Genomic DNA, 18,697 nt, shown 5'->3' with positions numbered 1-18,697 from the left:
AGAATTAGGATGGTGGTGAAGGGAACTGAATAGATAGGATTGAGGGTTCATCTAAAGGAGTCATAGACTTTAACGACTGATGGGATAGTATAGTTGGCAGAAAGGCAGTGACCTTGAGGCTTGAAGTTAGTAGAACAGAAAATGAACAGTTTAGGAGGAAAAATAAATTCAATCTGAGATATTTTAAGTAATAGTAAGATGGACAAGTAGAAAAATCCAATAGACAATTGGAAGTGTGACAGTATGACCCTACTGAGACGTGGTAATAAGTGGAGGCTTGTAAGTGAAAGACATCACCAAGGAAAAACATGCAGAGACTGAATCTTAGGAAATGTCCACATGTGTGGCCTGGATGAAGAAATAGCAGTAGTACAAGAAACAGAGGCACACATAGTATTAAAGAAGTGAAAGGAAGAGGGCGTGGCCACAGCATCAAATGCAGCAGAGAACCCAGCACAATGAGGTCAAGGAAAGACTCTTCAAGGTTACTGTTGCCTTTCCCAGTATGAACAACACAGAGTGAAAGGGAGGAAACCAGATGACAAAAGATTGAGTGACCAAGTCATAACAAAGTTAGAATTTATCCTTTAGATAAAAGGAAAAATAGGATGGAAACTGAAGGGGAACGTAAGGGCAAGTGCTTTTGTTGTCTTTTAATTTATTATAGTGGTGACATATATATAATATATATATATCTATCTTTATTGATTAAGGAGAAGGGAAAAAAAGGAGACAAATTTGATGATATCTAAAAACTGTAGAGGGACAGGAATTTGAGGGAGGCAAAGACCTGAAGGAGAAAGGCCCATTGTTAAAGGGGTGAGCCCTACAAATACCCACCAAAACCAAAAAACAACCCCAAACAAACCTGCCTCCACATATCTGGAAGAAGAGGGCTACAGAGATGGAATACTCAGGCTCCTGGAGGCCCCACTACCTCAATAAAGTAGCATGTGGGATTGTTTTCAAGCTCTGGGTCTGGAGGTAAAGTGGAAGAATGGAGAAGGTTCGGACTGTCCATTGTATTAAGAAATTGGCAACAGGTGAACAAGAAGCATTGCTAAACAACAGTTGAGGGGCTTCCCTGGTGGTACAGTGGTTAAGAATCCGCCTGCCAATGCAGAGGACACAGGTTCGAGCCCGGGTCCGGGAAGACCCCACATGCTGTAGAGCAACTAAGCCTGTGCGCCACAACTGCTGAGCCCGCGCTCTAGAGCCCGAGAGCCACAACTGCTGAGCCCGCGGGCTGCAACTACTGAAGCCTGCGTGCCTAGAGCCCGTGCTCCACAACAAGAGAAGCCACTGCAATGAGAAGCCGGTGCACCACCACGAAGAGTAGCCTCCGCTCACCCCAACTAGAGAAAGCCTGCGTGCACAGCAACGGAGACCCAACGCAGCCAAAAATAAAATAAATTAATTTAGAAAAAAAACAACCCCCAAAACAACAGTTGAGATGATTATGAATACGCCACGTAAGCACAGACACACACCTAAAGACAGTGGGCTTGACTCGGGGGGGTAGAACCAACACAACAGGCTGGGGAAAGCGAAGTGGGCATCAGAATATGTAAAGAGCTGAAGGCAGCACTGAAGTCACTGGCCAAGTCCACATGGAGTTAAAAAACCTCAACTGGGATGATCCAGAAAGTGGAGCATGCCAACAAGAGGAAGATGATTCAGAATGGTGAGCAAAAACAACTGGCAGACCAAATCCACTCTGAGCATTCCGATCAAAAAGGCACTTGTTGGGAATCCAGCAAAGGCCCGTTACCGAGCAGCATATGCTCCCTGCTGGGCTTGGGCATGTTGGGGGTGCTGAAGAAGTATGAGGCAGGGCTCCTGCCCTCAAGGAGCTTTGTAGTTAGAGGGAGGGGATAAGCACATCTGAACCCTGTGAGCGAGCGCATCCACATTGTGTGGTAGAGTTAGGACTCCAAACGTCGTGAAGAGTTGGTTGGAGGAGAGCTGGTTAAGAAGTGGCCAGATGGCCGAATGGGCCCCTCTCCTACCTTTTTCACATCCTTCCCAATATTCACAGTCAAGCCACACAGCTGCACCTTCAAGACATTGGAAATGGAGCCAAGGAAAGGGTAACTGTGATTTCCTCATCATGTGTGAGAGACCTGAAAGCTATACTCATTTGCCTGCTCAGAGATAGGTTTAAAAGCAATACTCATCTTCCTTCTACGCCTGGTGTGGGGTACTTTGCCCAGCAGAGCAAGTTGTGTTAAGAGGAAGAAATGAGATTTGTGAAAGGTGAGAAATCTGGAGTTCTTTAAGAAAATTATTTACTCTTCCCTCTCTGCCCAGTTATACTGAGATATAATTCACACATAACATTATATAAGTTTAAAGTATACAACATTATGATTTGACATATGTATAAATATGCTGCAAAATGATCTCCACAACAAGATTAGTTAACATCCATCACTCCCCGTAGTTATAATTTTTTCCCTCATGATGAGAACTTCTAAGATCTATTCTCCCAGCAACTTTCAAATATACAATACAGTATTGTTAAGGACAGTCATCATGGAGCCCTTGATGAGAAGGCAGTAGCCAGGAGCCACTTCACAGCTCACAGCCACTGAGTGCATGACCAACCCTTAGGAGCATTCCTGTGAGCTGTGTGGAAGTCTACTTTCCAGCACTCCATCACTCCCATCCCACTCCTGGGGTCTCCTCCCACTTCAGAGCATGCTGTCTAGATCATTCAAGCCTGGGGAGGCATTCTGGCTCTGCCACTTACCAGTTGTGTGACCTTGGGCAAGTAGCTTGAGACAACTGAGTCTCAATGCCCCTTCTAATTCTTGGAGGAACTGTGTGGCACTGAGCAATTGTGTGATGTTACTGTCATCTTCAATTACTCCTTCCCCTTATCTTCATTGTTTGGTAATGAAAATGATAATTTCCTCCTTCCCATTTCTTTCATTCAGCTACACTGCTTAGTAGCAGAGAGCCTTTCCCTGGTCGGATGGATATAAGTCACGTAACCAACCATTTGCCTGGCACTGGCTTAGTGTCTAGTGACTTTTTTTTTTTTTTTTTTGGCGATATGCGGGCCTCTCACTGTTGTGGCCTCTCCCGTTGCGGAGCACAGGCTCCGGACGCCCAGGCTCAGTGGCCATGGCTCACGGGCCCAGCCGCTCCGCGGCATATGGGATCTTCCCGGACCGGGCGCGAACCCGTGTCCCCTTCATCGGCAGGCGGACTCTCAATCACTGCGCCACCAGGGAAGCCCTCTGGTGACTATTATTTGACTAATGCCTCTCTGATCCAACACACACACACACATACACACACACACACACACACACACACACACACACACACACAAACTCACAAACCCTGAGCCCCTTTCAGAGCTACTGAATCAGAATCTTGAGGCCTGGAACCTATATTTTTTCAAGCCTCCATGCCTGACTAAGAATGTTGTACCTATTCAGACTCCCATATCCCACGAGAATCCGTTACGATATTCTTTGAAAACTAGATGAATTATTTTCTAGCAGGCTAACTTCAGAGGCTGCGGTTGCCTCAGTGATAGACATAGGAACAAATTGACAGGGATCTGTCTAGTTGGGGACTTAACATTTCACAGAAGTCCACCATCAAAAACAATGTTGTTGTTTGTTGTCTGTTGTTTTCTACACACTAAAACAGTCTAGAGTTCAGGCTTGAGTTTGCTCCCATCTTGTTTTCGCTTATTTTGTTAAAAGTAACCATCACTCCATCACGGAGCTCTGCTTTACCTGTCATCATATGACTTATGTCTTTTTAAAGAGTCAAAGACTGAGGAATCCACGGGAGGAGAGAAGGGGTGCACAACAGAGAAAAGAGGGATTAGAGGCTGAGCGTGGTGACACCGGAAGAACAGGGGCAGAACAGTGGTGGGGATGGCTGTGAGCTGAGTGTCCGTCCCATATGTGCAGTTCCAGCGGGCGGACAGAAAATGCAGCAAATCTGCAGCTGAGGAAATAGCTTTTCAGACATTTCTAATGTCTTGCTCTGTGTCCCGCACTTTTAGGGGTGTGTGTGTGTGTGTGTGTGTGTGTGTGTGTGTGTCAGAGAGATGGGGCATGGAGGTGGCTGTACACTCAGAGTTGAAAATGAAAAAGCTCTCCCTATTGACTCCTGAATGGCCGAGATAAAGAGAACCACATGGGACTCATTGTCAGAAATGAGAGCTCAGAAGCTGGCCTCCTTTTTCCCATTATTGTGCTATTTTCCCCCTTCCCCCTACCCCTCCACCTCAAAATGTCCCCCCAGCCTCCACCTAACCCCCCCCAACAACAACCCAAAGAGACCCTCTTTTCAAGCTCCCACTGCCAAGGCCCCCTCAACGGAACCCAAGACCTCCATTCAGAGTCACTGGTTTGGGTAAAATCCCTTATTCACCCTCTCGCCACCCCCCTGCCCCATCAGCTGAGCCTCAGTTCAGACCTCACAAAACAAAACAAAACCACACCATAGAATTGATGGTTGCTGCTGGAGGACCCCCTCCACTCCTTCCCCGGGGGGCTCCTGCCGAGGCAGCTTCTATTCTCCACGGTTCCCTCCCTCCCTGCCCCCAGCTCCTGCTGGATTTTTGTAGTTAACAAGTGCACACTGTTATTATTGTGCCCCCTATCATATTTATTCCTTTTCAGAGCTGATCTGCACTTTTGTCAGAGGCAACCAAGGCATCTTTTGACACTTTAGCCTTTCTGTCTGCTGGGGACTGATGACAGTGGTGGCAGCAGGGCAACCCAGCCTTCTAAGATGAGCAAGCAAGGCAGAAATGAGGAAGAAGAGAACAAAACCCCAAAACAAGGGCGAATGGAGAGGAGAGAGAAAAACATTGTAACTTGTTAGTGACCCAATGTGAAAGAGGTAAGGGGAGGAGGATGCTAATGAATTTGAGGACACTCGTATTTAAAAGCGCTTTATTTCCCAGCAAGGCTGTGAGACGGCTAACTTTGTTAAAACACTCAGCTGAACTTTCATTTTCACAAGTTCCCTAAAATTTAGGGAAATGAGAGAGAGAAACAGAGAGAGTGAGAAAGAGTGAAACCCAGAGAGATTCAGAAAGAGATATCAACAAAGAAAGAAAGAGGAAAAGAGAGAGAAAAGAAATAAAAACAATTTTGGTGTTTTTAATCTAACACTCAGCTGAAAGTGTCTAACAGATCTAGCAAGAGTCTCTTGTGCCTTTTTAAAATGTAAAGCTTAGGAAATTTCACCAGAATCCCCAAACTGTAGTGATTAGTAAACTTCCCAGATTCCTTCATATCCATTTCCACTGAGAACTTTGTGGTCACAGGATAGAAGTAATGTCTGAAAGCGTTGTTCCAATTAATGACACAGAGAGTGCTGAAATATCAATGGAGAGGAACTTAAAGAAAACACAGCTAATTAATTTTCACTTGACCTCCCAGAGAGGGGCGTTTTTATTCCACTTGTACATATGAGGAAAGGAAGTTGAACAGCACTTGATTTGCACAAAGCCCAAGGTAAAGCAGGGGATCAAGAACATCTGACTGCTGGGCCCACAGCCAGCAACTTGCAAAACTTCACTGTCGTATTTCTAGGAAAGAATGCATTTATACTTATGAGGAAATCCAAACGACAACATTCCAATGTGCTCCTTCAGCAGAAGAGCGTGTGTCCAGAGAACATTAAAGGAAGAGATTAGCCTGTGGGTTTAGTCATTTCCCAACTTGGTTTCCTTTCCTTATAAGACAAAAAGAGGAATCTCATGAAAAGGCTACGGAGAGGGAGATGTCCCAAGTGTTCTCTCATCATGTTCTTTCACTTTTCTAAATAATATGTTGTATTCTTAGAACCCTTGTTCTGCCAAATAGCTCAAAGCATTTTGCAAACATTAATCAAGCCTCAGGACAGTTGTAGGTGGCCTAAATTATTATCCTCAGCTCTCAGATGGAGAAACCGGTTTGGAGAAGTTAAATCTCTAGTGCAAGGTTACTCAGAAACTCCATGGTAGACTAAGGTCTAGAATTCTTCATTCCTAGGCTGAAATCCACCCACCTTTCTGTAAGACCAATGTCATCCAACAGGTCCTTCAACAAAATTTCCAACGGCTTATTCTTATTTTCATACCCAAGCTTTCCTCTTGTCTCCTTGGGCAAACTTAAAAAGCTGCCCATTACACCTTTTATAATCTTTCCTGTGATATGAAATCTAATGTTCTCACAGGTTTTACTTCCAAATAAACCCTGCAACCTTGACTTTATTCTCTCATCATACAACTTCTGCTCACACTAGGCAGGACTCACATGTATTCGAAGGCAGAAGCAGAATACCTGCCCCAATTTCCCTTTCTTGGGAGAAGAGGTACACCAACTATTATTAGCAAAAAGAAAATATGGCTCCATGATATTTGGATAGTACTTCGTAGTTTATAAAAAAGCTACATACAGCCTATCAGCTGAACTTCACTGCAGTCCTAAGAGTTTTACAGGTAAGGAAACTCAGTCAGGCTTAAAGAGGTCATGTGTCCAAAGTCAACAGCTAGGAAGCTGTGTGTGTGTGTGTGTGTGTGTCTGGGGAGGTGGTGCGGAGTGACAAGAACCCAGGTCTTCTAGGGCTCAAGCACAGATGTTTCACCCTGGTGCCAGGGAATGAATTTTCTGTTCACACTGAAGAAATTAACGTTAGCAATACAGTCTCTGAAAATAATTCACCCTCAAAGAAAATTTGTAGGTTTGATAGAGTATAGTATTTCTCAGGTCTTACTACGGAACCTAGAACTACTACCGGAAAAACAGAAAGACTGTAACAAATGTAAAGTAAACTGTAATCTCTTTGGATGCAGGGACCTGAGATTTGAATGACACTGAAATGCTCTGCCACATTGTGGGCAAAATTTATTCAGGTAACCTGTACAAGCTTTGAGGTAAGAGCTATCACCTGTTTTTGAAAAGAACGTGTGTGTTCTCTAGATGCTGGGTGAAGTGTTCGAAAATATTAATTCACTCAAGGGGGTCAGTAGTGTTGTCCAAATCATCTATGTCTTTACTAACTTTTTGTCTAGTTCCAGCAATTGCTGAGAAAGGAAATAGAAATTAGTTCTATCAATTGTGTTAAAATCTCCAGCCGTGACTGTGGACTTGTCTATTTGTGCCTTTGATTCCATCCATTTTTGCTTTGTATGTTTCCACTTCTTATTTTATGTCTTCCAGTAGGATAGACTCCTTTATCATTATGAAATGTCTCTCTTTATCCCTGGAAATACTTTGTCTTGAAGTCTATTTTATTTGATATTAATATAGCCATTCCATCCCTCTTATGCTTACTCCTTGGGTGGTTTATTTTTTTCTACCCAGTTAGTATCAACCTATATCATCCACTCAGAATCAATACACCTAAATTCATGTTAACAACCTTTTGTGAATTTCATTAATTCGAGTAAGATACTGAGAGTAGGATCATCTCCGGGTGAATTAATAAGAGGAAATTTCTGGACCTAAAAAGTTAAGATCAGGTGTAGATGGCCCAGTTAATGGAATTGGCCAGCTCCCTCAACCCACGTTGAAAGCTCATCTTCTGAACTCTCCATTTCTTTTCCTCTCTTTTCTCATTGAGACTCCCTCCAAGTCTTCTCACACTTTCGATTGCCATCTTTTTCTCTTTGTCTCTGAATACTAAACACTAGTCCATGACCTTGTCACCTTTGTCAGGATCATTAAAGTTTTCTTCACCCGGACATCTCTGCCTCTCATCTCTCCAGCCAAAAGAGGCACCCAGGGAATCTCAGTGAGTCCTTTCTCCTGGGACTCTGTCCTCAATGCTCCTTTTGTTTCCTTTTTAACTCCTTGGTTTGGTAATCTTGCTTAGATGCTTCTTGAAATGGCTCACATTTTCATGCTACCTTTTCCTCCTTCACGTCCCTCCATAAACCTCACTTTTTTTCTTGATCTCCCAGGTTTTTCCTCCTTTCCAGCCACATCAACTCAACTAGATGTCTGTTTATTCAGTGTTTTGTTTATATCTAAATCAGACAGTCAACGCCTTGAGGCTGGGGTTTCATTCTCAGAGTTCTGTGCTTTGCAAAATGCCATGTGTACTTACCACACTCTATAAATAATAATCAGGCAAAAGAATCAGTAAACTGGTGCCAGATTACTGATTAGCATAAGCACTCAACACATCGAAAGACTTGCTGCTGCTGCTGCCACAAAGACTTTTCCTCCAAGAAAAACAGAGCAATGAAAAAGAATCTTGGAAAAGACAATTGGTCACAATTCCAGTTGGACGAGGTAGAGGACAAACTGACTGTGGAAGGAAAGGCTCCCAGGACTCCTTCCCACCCTCTGTCTCATAAAAGAACGTTCATGTGGACTGAGAGCTCTTTCAGGTCTTATTACTCCTCTGTACCCAGCCCCTGGCACAGTGCCTGACATGAAGTAGCCATAGAATAGACATAGTCTTGAATTGTTGACCTGAACCTAAAGAATTAGGGGGACATTTAGCTCATTCCAGTGCCTAGCTATAGAATTATTCTTTGAGACAGAACCTCACCCTTGACTAATCTGTAGACATATCCAATTGATACAGGAACTAGGCTACTACATTAAACCATATTTAATAGTCATAATTTGATGTTCAGAACACAGAGAATTACGTTCAACAGGCTCTGGTTAAGAAGGGATGTATATATATATATATATATATATATATATATACACACATATATATTTATATATAGCAAATGAAAATATATGAAGTATATATGAAAATAAATATATCTATAATTTCAACATAGTTCAATGAAAATATTTGATACTTAAAGGGATACATGGACTGCATGGTTATCCTATTCATGACCTAGTCTTCATAATCAGAAACTGTATCTTCTATAAAATATGGGAGATACGCTATCATCTGAGTTTTTCATGCTTCCAAAGAAATTCAGGAAATCTTCTTTCTCATCCAAACCTGGTTTTTAAGCCTGTTGTCTTGTTAAATAGGCCTCCAACATGGAGAGCTACAAGGAAACATCCAGCTCTTTAATATTTTCACATCTTTCTCTGTCAACAAATATAAATCCCCTTAAAGGCTACTGAAAGGAAGGTCCTGTCTTTGAAGTCAGGCTGGGATACCAATTCAGGTTCTGCCATCAAATAGTTTGTGATCTTGAGCAAGTTTCTTAATTTCTTGGAGTCTCAGCTTCATAATTCGTGATTTAGGGGATAGGTGGAACTGGGGTTTAATGGTGTTACCAGACCTTTCTGGTTCATCTGAGACTATCCTGGTTTTAAAACTAAAACTCTGCATCCCAGGAACCCTTTCAGTCCTGGGCAAACTGGGATGGTTGGTCACCCTATAACCCAGCAGAATTGTTATGAAGATCACATATAATGTAGCAGTGCATCTCATTTAGATGGATCGCTGTTCTCAGAGTAGCATGAATGAGTGGTCAGTTTTGCTTTGCTCCATGTCTCTACAGTTCCACTTTATTCCCAGCTATGCAGGGATCACCATCTGTTCAGTGGATATATCTGTGGTTGATGAGTTAGTCTTTTAAGTCATCTCAGTAGTATGATTATTAGGCAGAAAGTAAGAATTTTGAGATTGATCTGATATAATTCATCTTCTCCTAGTCTAGTCCCCAAAATGACCCTTTAAAGAAAACCTCTGTAATCTTCTTGCTACGAAAAGTCCTTGCCAACGGTGGACTGATTCTTTTATTACTTCTGTTGGAATAATCAGTGCAATCAGAGAGGCAGAGGATCAATCAAGCTATACCTTCTATCCACCGCTCTGGGGACCAGCACGGAATTGTTCTCTCACAAAGGCTTTATTTAGGCTAACTTAATAAGAACCTCTCTTCTTAAAATATAATGTGAGTTTAATGCTGATGACAAGGGTTGGACGGCAAGTGCAGAACCAAATCTTCTGTGTCTTGAGAATGTTCAGCTGATGTAGCCACTGCACAAGTTTCTCTCCCCAGGTCTGAGGTGTGCAATCCTAACAGGTATGAAATAGCTCTAGAGAGGTCTGTTTGGTCTCAGGGACTCATTCCAACTCTGATGCCTCTACCACAGATGCCCAGTTATGCCAGGCAGAATAAATGACACTAGTAGAGGCAATGCTCAGGCTGACATCAACCTTTTTCCATCTGGAAAGAATTGAAATCACCACCTCATTTTTGGTAGTTTCCTATGGAGTAAAAGTTGTGATTTAAGAAATTGTGACTTGGAACTCAATTTAGGACAAAAGATGCCTTTTTCCCAATTACACCAGATGGTACATACACAGAACCTTCATTACCAGCTCTTCAAGCACACATCCCTTTTCTAAGTTGGCAGGCTGTACGTGGTTGGAATTAATAAACCCAGTTCTTCCTGAAACATTACATGTTCAATGTGCTGGCTGGGAGGGAGGAATTAATGAGTCTCAGTTCTTCCTTTAATTCCACTCTGCTTCCCCCTACTTGTGAGTAAGTTACACTGGAAGTAGCAGTATGAAAAGCAAGGATTAGAAACCATCACAGTACCTGGCACATAGTAGGGGTAGTGGATGAGATGTGGTTCCAGCCCTGGCTGTGTCACTTGCTAACTGTATGACCTTAGTGTCATTTTACCTCTTTGGCTCTATTTCCACGACTCTCAGTGAGGGGTTGGATTGAGTAATCTTCAAGGCCTTTTCCACCTCTAAAAGTCAATGAATTGTATGCTTCAGCATCTTTTCTACTCTCTCCTTTTCTTTGTTTGTGTTCCTCTCTGCCTCTCCCTAGAAACTGAGTAGGCTGATGGGATGACTCTGGTTAGGAATGAGGTGGGGATAATGATTAAGACTGGCTAGGAAAAAACACAGATGTTTCTTTCCTCCCCTTTACTCAAGTCCTGCTCTCAACAGGAGCCTCCCCAAGACACCATATTGCTTTGCCCTCTTCTGGAGGCTGGCTTAACAGGAGCCACGTTAAAACCTAATCCCCAATATGATAGTATTTGGAGGTGGAATCCTTGGGAGGTAACTGGGTTATAAGGGTGGATCCCTCATGATTGGGATTAGTGCCCTTATAAAAGAGACCCCAGAAAGTTCTCTCACCCTTTCCTGTCATGTGAGGACACAGTGAGAAGATGGCCAGCCACCTATGAACCGGGAAGGAGCCCCTCACCAGACACCAAGTCTGCTGGCACCTTGATTCTGTTGCTTTGATTTTTTAATGCACACATACATACCCATGAAAATATAATCAACTTTAACCTTCCATATTAGCATCTTTGAAAGGAGAAGGTGCTCCTAGAGCTAAACTTTATGCAGCATGAATTCCGTCTCACACTGGAGTTTTCTTGTGGTCCATGTCAGTCTGTGATTTACTCAAGGTTTCCTTCTCAAAATGCCATTCATGGTGATCTCTGGGAATTGACCATCAGGTCAGAGGAAGATTTTAGAGACCAATCTATTATTAGCAGTCAGATACTGACTTCACAAAGGTTTAATAAATTAAGGAACCTCCTCTGTTGGGTTCTTTCTCTTTTTAGTTATTCTCTTGTTTAACTTTTTCCCTAATTTTGTTGTGTAAGCTTGCTTTGCAGGGCCATGTCAGTTGTGGCTCTGGGACAAAATGTTCCTTTTCTAGGCAGAGATGTTTCCTCTGGAGCCAAACCTGACTTTCCTTTCAGCCATAATGTAAGCATGAAAGTATGAAAATTAACAGCACAAATAAGGTTTCCTTGCTTTCTCTAGCAACATCAAAAGCCAGGAAAGGCAATATCAGAATGCAGTCATTCATCCTCCTTTTCTAATCACTTGATTTCAATTTCTCTTCCAGAATAAATATTTGACACGTTTCTTCATTAGTGTGGAGCTGGAGAAAGGGCAATAACTTTGGCTCAGGTGGGTTAATATTGCTCTACCCTGGCAGTTCTGGCTTGTGCAGTTTAGTGTTGGGTTTGTGATTCCTACCAGGCTATATGGCAATGATTAAATAAAGAAGGCGATGAAGTGGCTGAGTGATGGTCCAAGGTTGGATCAGCCAAGAGCAGACATCACAGGCCAAAGCTGAGGTGTGCTGGCAGAGATGCGCTTAAGACAAAACTGTGCATCCACTGGCTATACTCACGTGCAACGGCTGCCACCACCTCACCCACCAGAGACCCTCTGGCTCCTGGAAGGACTGCTGGGACATACAGAATATCTGGAGAAGCCTATACTCTACTCATGGGGAATGCACACAGTTGGCTTGCTGACAGTCAGGGCGGAAAGAGCCTTGCACTGGTGGCTGTAGCCTTGCTGCACTCCCCAATCCGAATGGGGTGAACACCCTGGCCCTGCTCACTCCATGCCATAGCCTGGTGGGAGATCAGGGCCAACCAGGCCATGGGAAAAGACTTGGTCTACTCTCACTTTGCCCCAGCTTCTCCCTCCCAGATTCACTTTGTTGTACAACAGAAACTAACACAGTATTGTGAAGCAATTATACTCCAATAAAGATCTACTAAAAAAAAAAAAAAAAAAAGACTCAGTCTAGCTACACAGAGATAGTCCGGGGGTGGGGGGGCGGGCCTGAGGTATGATCCAGGTGAGGTGGTGGCAGCCACTGCCAGCACGTGCTGGAGTGGCACCATGAGAGGACTTGCAGTTCTCCTCCCAGCTGAGTGAGAGGGCTCCATCCCCACGCACTCCACGTTGCAGCTTAGTGCTGGATTGGGGGCAGACAGGTCTCAGGAGAAGACTGCTACAGAGGCAGCCCAGATCTCTGGCAGCAGCACAGTCACCTCAATTCCTGCAGGCACAATGCTCCAACCCCCAGCCCCAGTCCAGCGAATGCTCTGGCTGTACCCACTCCTCATCACAGACTTGCACTAGATCTAGGACCAGCACAACAAGGGAAGGGATGTGACCTTGGGCTATGTCTGAGCAGAGCTCTGGGTGCCTACACAGGTGACACATTAGTCCTCTGTGAGCACATGGGCCTCACTTCCTTCAGCACTCCCCACCGAGGGGCAGGGCATACACTCGAGGGGAATAGAACTTGATCGAGCTTGACCCTCAGGGCTTCTACTCCTACAACTGGGGACCACACCCCACCCCTGACAGGGCAGTGACTGCCAAGGAGCAGAGAGGAAGTCCCGCCTCACACCCTGCACTGGCTTTATGTCTCCCAACGCCAACCAAATCCCCTATCAAGGTGATAACAGCCAGCATACCCTGAGGAGAGAAGATATGGCTGGTGTCCATATCAAAACCAGACCTCACAACAAAGACACTGGACACACACAGTCAACATGGGGATTCTCCCACATAAAAATACGCCTTCAAAACCACAATAGACAGTTGTTTCTCCTAAATTCAGAGACAGAGAAAATTAAAGAAAATTAAAAGGCAGAAGAACTGGTTCTGATTAAAAGAGCAAGAGAAATCCCCTGAAAGAACAAATAATGAAATAGAGCTCACCTGTCTACGAGATCCTGAGGTCAAAAAGGTGGTAATAAAAATGCCAACTGAATTAAGAAAGATTATCAATATAAATGCAGATTACTGTAACAAGGAACTAGAAACTATATAGATGAACCAATCAAAAATAGGTAATTCAATTTCTAAGGTAGAAAGCAATCTAGAAGCAATAAATAGCTGACTAAATGACACAGAAAAACAACTAAGTGATCTGGAAGATAGAACAATGGAAATTCCCAATCAGAACAGCAGACAGAAAGACAAATGAAAAAGAAAAATGAAAGCAACATATGAGACCTATGGGATAATATAAAGTGTGCCAACCTATGCATAATAGGGGTCCCAGAAGGTGAAGAGAGAAAGGGATCTAAAATGTATTTGAAGAAATTATGGCCCAAAGCTTCCCAAACCTAAAGAAGGAAACAGATATCCACATATGGGAAGGACAGAAGGACCCAAACAAGATAAACTCAAACAGACCCACACTAAGACATATTATAATTAAAATGGCAAAAGTTAAAGATAAAGAGGATCCTCAAGACAGCAAGAGAAAAACAAAGAGTCATTTACAAGGGAACCCCCATAAGGCTATTAGCCAATTTTACTACAGAAACTTTGCAGACCAAAAGGGAGTGGCATGATATATATTCAAAGTCCTGAAAAGGAAAAACCTGCAACCTAGGTACTCTACTCAGCAAGATTATCATTTAGAATATAAGGAGAGATAAAGAATTTCTCAGATAAGCAAAAACTAAAAGAATTCAGCAATACAAAATCTACCCTACAAGAAATATTAAAGGGTCTTCTCTAAATAGAAAAGAAGCACAAATCTATAGGAAAGGTAAAATCACAACAGGAAAGGCAAATATATAGTAAGAATTGAAGGTCACTTAAATAAGTCAGTATGTAGATGAAAAAGTGATTTAAAAAACTGTAAAAGCAATTATAACTACAATTAACAGTAAAAGGATAAGCATGAAGCTTTAAAATAGGATATCAAAATCACAAAATATGGGGGAGGGAAGCATAAAAATGTAGATCTCTGACAATGTGTTTGAACTTGAATGACTATCAGTTTAAATCAAACAGATATAGTTATGGATCAACAGCTATGAACTCCATGGCAACCACAAATCAAAAACATAATAGATTCACAAAAACCAGAAAGAAAGAAACTCAAGCATACTACAAAAGAGAATCATCAGACCACAAAAGGAAAAATAAAAAGAAGAAAAGAACAAATAAGAACTACAAAAACAACTAGAAAAGAAGGATTAAAATGGCAATAAGTATATATCTATTAATAATTACTCTAAATGTCAAAAAACGAAATGCTCTGATCAACAGACAAAGAGTGGCTGACTGGATAAAAAAACAAGAACCTGCAATATGCTGCCTACAAGAGAGTCACTTCAGGGCAAAAAAGACACATATAGATTGAAAGTTAGGGGATGGAAAAAGATATTTCATGCAAATGGAAATGACAAGAAAGCAGGGGTAGCAATACTCATATCAGACAAAATAGACTTTAAAACAAAGGCCATAAAGAAAGACAAAGAAGGGCATTATACAATGACAGAGGGATCAATACAAAAAGAGGATATTACACTCATTAACATATATGCACTCAATATAGGAGCACTGAAATATATAAAGCAGATACTAACAGACCTAAAGGGAGAACTTGACAATAATACAGTAACAGTAGGAGACTTTAACACTCCACTGACATCAATGGACCAATCATCCAGAAAGAAAATCAGTTGAGCAACAGAAATGCTAAATTATACAATAGAACAGTTGGATTTAATTTTTATCTGCAGGACACTACATCCAAAAAGAGCAGAATACATGGAATATTCTCTGGGATAGACCACATACTAGGTCACAAAACAAGCCTCAACAAATTTGAAAGTACAGAAATTATATCAAACATTTTTTCTGACCACACCAGTATAAAACTAGAAGTCAATTATAGAAGGAAAAATGGAACAAACACATGGAGACTAAACAACGTGCTACTACAAAACCAATGGGTCAACATTAAGATCAAAGAGATCAGAAAATACCCTGAGACAAACAAAAATGAAAACACAACTTTACAAAATCTATGGGACACAGCAAAAGCAGTTCTATGAGGGAAGTTCATAGAGATACAGGCCTTCTTCAGGAAATAAGAAAAATCTCAAATGAACAACCTAATCTACCACTAAATGAATTAGAAAAAGAACAAACAAGGCCCAAAGACAGAAGAAGAAAGGAAAAAATAAAGATCAGAGAGGAAATAAATAAAATAGAGATCAAACAAATAATTCAAAAGATCAATAAAATCAAGAGCTGTTGTTTTTTAGAGATAAACAAAACTGACAAACCTCTAGCCAGGCTCACCAAGAGGAAGAGAGAGGATTCAAATAAACAAAGTAAGAAATGAAAGAGGAGAAATAACAACTGATACCACAGGAAAACAAAAAATCGTTAAGAGGATACTACAAATTGGACAATCTGGAAGAAATGGACAAATTTCTAGAAACATACAGCCTGCAAAGACTGAGTCAAGAAAAACAGACAATTTGAACAGACTTATCATTAGAAGTGGAATGGAATCTGTAATAATAATAATTAAAGAAAAACATCAAACAAAAGTCCAGGACTGGATGGCTTCACTGGGGAATTCTACCAAACATACAAAAAACTTACACCTATCCTTCTCAAACTACTCCAAAAAACTGAAGAGGAGGGAACACTCACAAATTCATTCTATGAGGCTACCATCATCCTGATAGCAAAGAAATGGAAAGATATCTCATGCTCTTGGATTGAAAGACTTGATGTTGTTAAAATGGCCATACTACCTAAAGCAATCTACAGATTTAGTGCAATCCCTATAAAAATACCCATGACATTTTTCACAGAACTAGAACAAATAATCTTAAAAATTATATGGATCCACAAAACACCCAGAATTGCCAAAGCAATCCTGAGAAAAAAGAACGAAGCTGGGTATAACTCTTCCAGACTTTAGACTATACTACAAAGCTACAGTAATCAAAACAGCATGGTATTGGCACAAAAACAGATACATAGATCAATAGAACAGAATAGAGAACCAAGAAATAAACCCACGCAGCTATGGTCAGTTAATCTATGACAAAGGAGGCAAGAATATACAATGGAGAAAAGACAGTCTCTTCAAAAGTGGTGCTGGGAAAGCTGGACAGCTACATGTAAATCAGTGAGATTAGAACATTCCCTCCCACCATATACAAAAATAAACTCTAAATGCAAGACATGACACCATAAAACTCCTAGAAGAGAACATAAGCAAAACATTCTTTGACACAAATCATAGCAATATTTTCTTAGATCAGTCTCTCAAGGCAAAAGAAAGAAAAGCAAAAATAAACAAATGGGATCTAATCAAGATTAAAAGCTTCCGCACAGCAAAAGAAACCATCAACAAAACAAAAAGACAACGTACAGAATGCGAGAAAATATTTGCAAATGATGTGATGGACAAGGGGTTAACATGAAAATACACAAACAGTGCACACAACTCAATATCAAAAAACAAACAACCTGATACAAAAACTGGGCAGAGGACCTAAACAGACATTTTTCCAAAGAAGATATACAGGTATATACAGATACAGATATACAGGCACATGAAAAGATGCTCAATATCACTAATTATTAGAGAAATGCAAATCAAAACCACAATGAGGTATCATCTCACACCGGTCAGAATGGCTATCATCAAAAAGTCTACAAATAATAAATGTTGGAGAGGGTGTGGAGAAAAGGGAACCCTTGGACACTGTTGTTTGGAATGTAAATTGGTGAAACTGCTATGAAAAACAGTATGGAGTTTCCTTAAGGAACCAGAAATAGTATTACCATATGATCCAGGAAGTCCACTCCTGGGTATATATCCAGAAAAAAACAAGAAGTCTCATTCGAAAAGATACATGCACCCCGATGTTCACAGCAGTACTGTTTACAATAGCCAGACATGGAAGCGACCCAAGTGCCCACCAATGGCTGACTGACTTAAGAAGATGCGGTATATGTATATACAGTGGACTATTACTCAGCCATTAAAAAGAATGAAATATTGCCATCTGCAGCAACATGCATGGACCTACAGAATACTACGCTCAGTGAAATAAGTCAGAGAGAAAGACAAATACCATATGATATCACTTATATGTGAAATCTAAAAATTAATACAAATGAATCTAGATATAAAACAGATAGATTCACAGACACAGAAAACAAACTTAGTTACCAAAGAGGGAGGAGGGACAAATCAGGAGTATAGGATTAACAGATACAAACTATTATACATAAAATAGATAAGCACCAAAGATTTACTGTATGGCACATGGAATTACACCCAATATCTTGTAATAACCTATAATGGAATATAATCTGCAAAAAAAAATCACTATGCTGAACACCTGAAACTAACACAATACTGTAAATCAACTATACTTCAATTTTTTAAAAAGTGAGGAAGATGCAGAGGTGACAGGTAGAGAAGGCAGCTGGAAGGTTGGGGATTGGTTACCTTCAGCAAATAAATTAGTTGGCTGAGCAAGTATCAATAGACAAGTATATTGAGGAGAGTCAGATCCACATTTTTCACCATCTTTTCACTTTCACAAGATTTTCAAACACGTAAACTGGGAAAACTAAAAAGATACTGAGGCGTTGGATTGAAGTTGGAAGTACCAGTATGAACTTATGAATTTTCAAATACATATATATACATAGATATAGAAAAGTTATAGATACATGTAGCAATGAGCACACCAAATCCCCAGATTTTGGCTTTTAAATACCTCCTGCACTAAAAGGAGCCAGGATGCCTTAGAGGAATGGGTAATTGTAAGGCTAGGGTAAGGAAAGAACAAGATGAGCCTGAATCATCTTTTTGTGACAGAAAGTAAAGAAATTCCCAAAGAATGATAGGGACATGTCAATAGGATAAAGAAGTCAGCTTGAAGGAGTCTGCACTGGCCAAGTCTAGGACAACTACAGCATCAAAATAAATGATGGAAATATTGGATTGAAACTCAATGAATAAAATAAGAATCCATAACTTCACCTGATACTAATAAATGAGTGTATAAGTAAACAAATGAAAGAGAAGTTCTTCCTTACAGTAGAATTCCAACTGTAAAATGTGAAGGTTTGATGAATAGTATATTGGTGTAATATTCGAATATCTCCCCACAAAATACTAATTAAGTACAAAGAAAAAATGGTGACTTCACAGTGGGGAACTTGG

At 41.1% G+C, this 18,697-nt stretch overlaps 1 protein-coding gene across 4 annotated transcripts in view; it reads right to left on the bottom strand.

Annotated features, from left to right (window-relative positions):
- BOC (BOC cell adhesion associated, oncogene regulated) overlaps nucleotides 1-18,697 on the bottom strand; it is a 244,718-nt gene that overhangs the window by 220,892 nt on the left and 5,129 nt on the right. The window lies entirely within an intron of this gene.

This window comes from Monodon monoceros, unplaced genomic scaffold, assembly GCF_005190385.1.
Source record: "Monodon monoceros isolate NGI ecotype Baffin Bay Population unplaced genomic scaffold, NGI_Narwhal_1 Super_Scaffold_11, whole genome shotgun sequence".
NCBI lineage: Eukaryota > Metazoa > Chordata > Mammalia > Artiodactyla > Monodontidae > Monodon > Monodon monoceros.
This window is presented reverse-complemented; position numbering and strand designations above follow the sequence as displayed.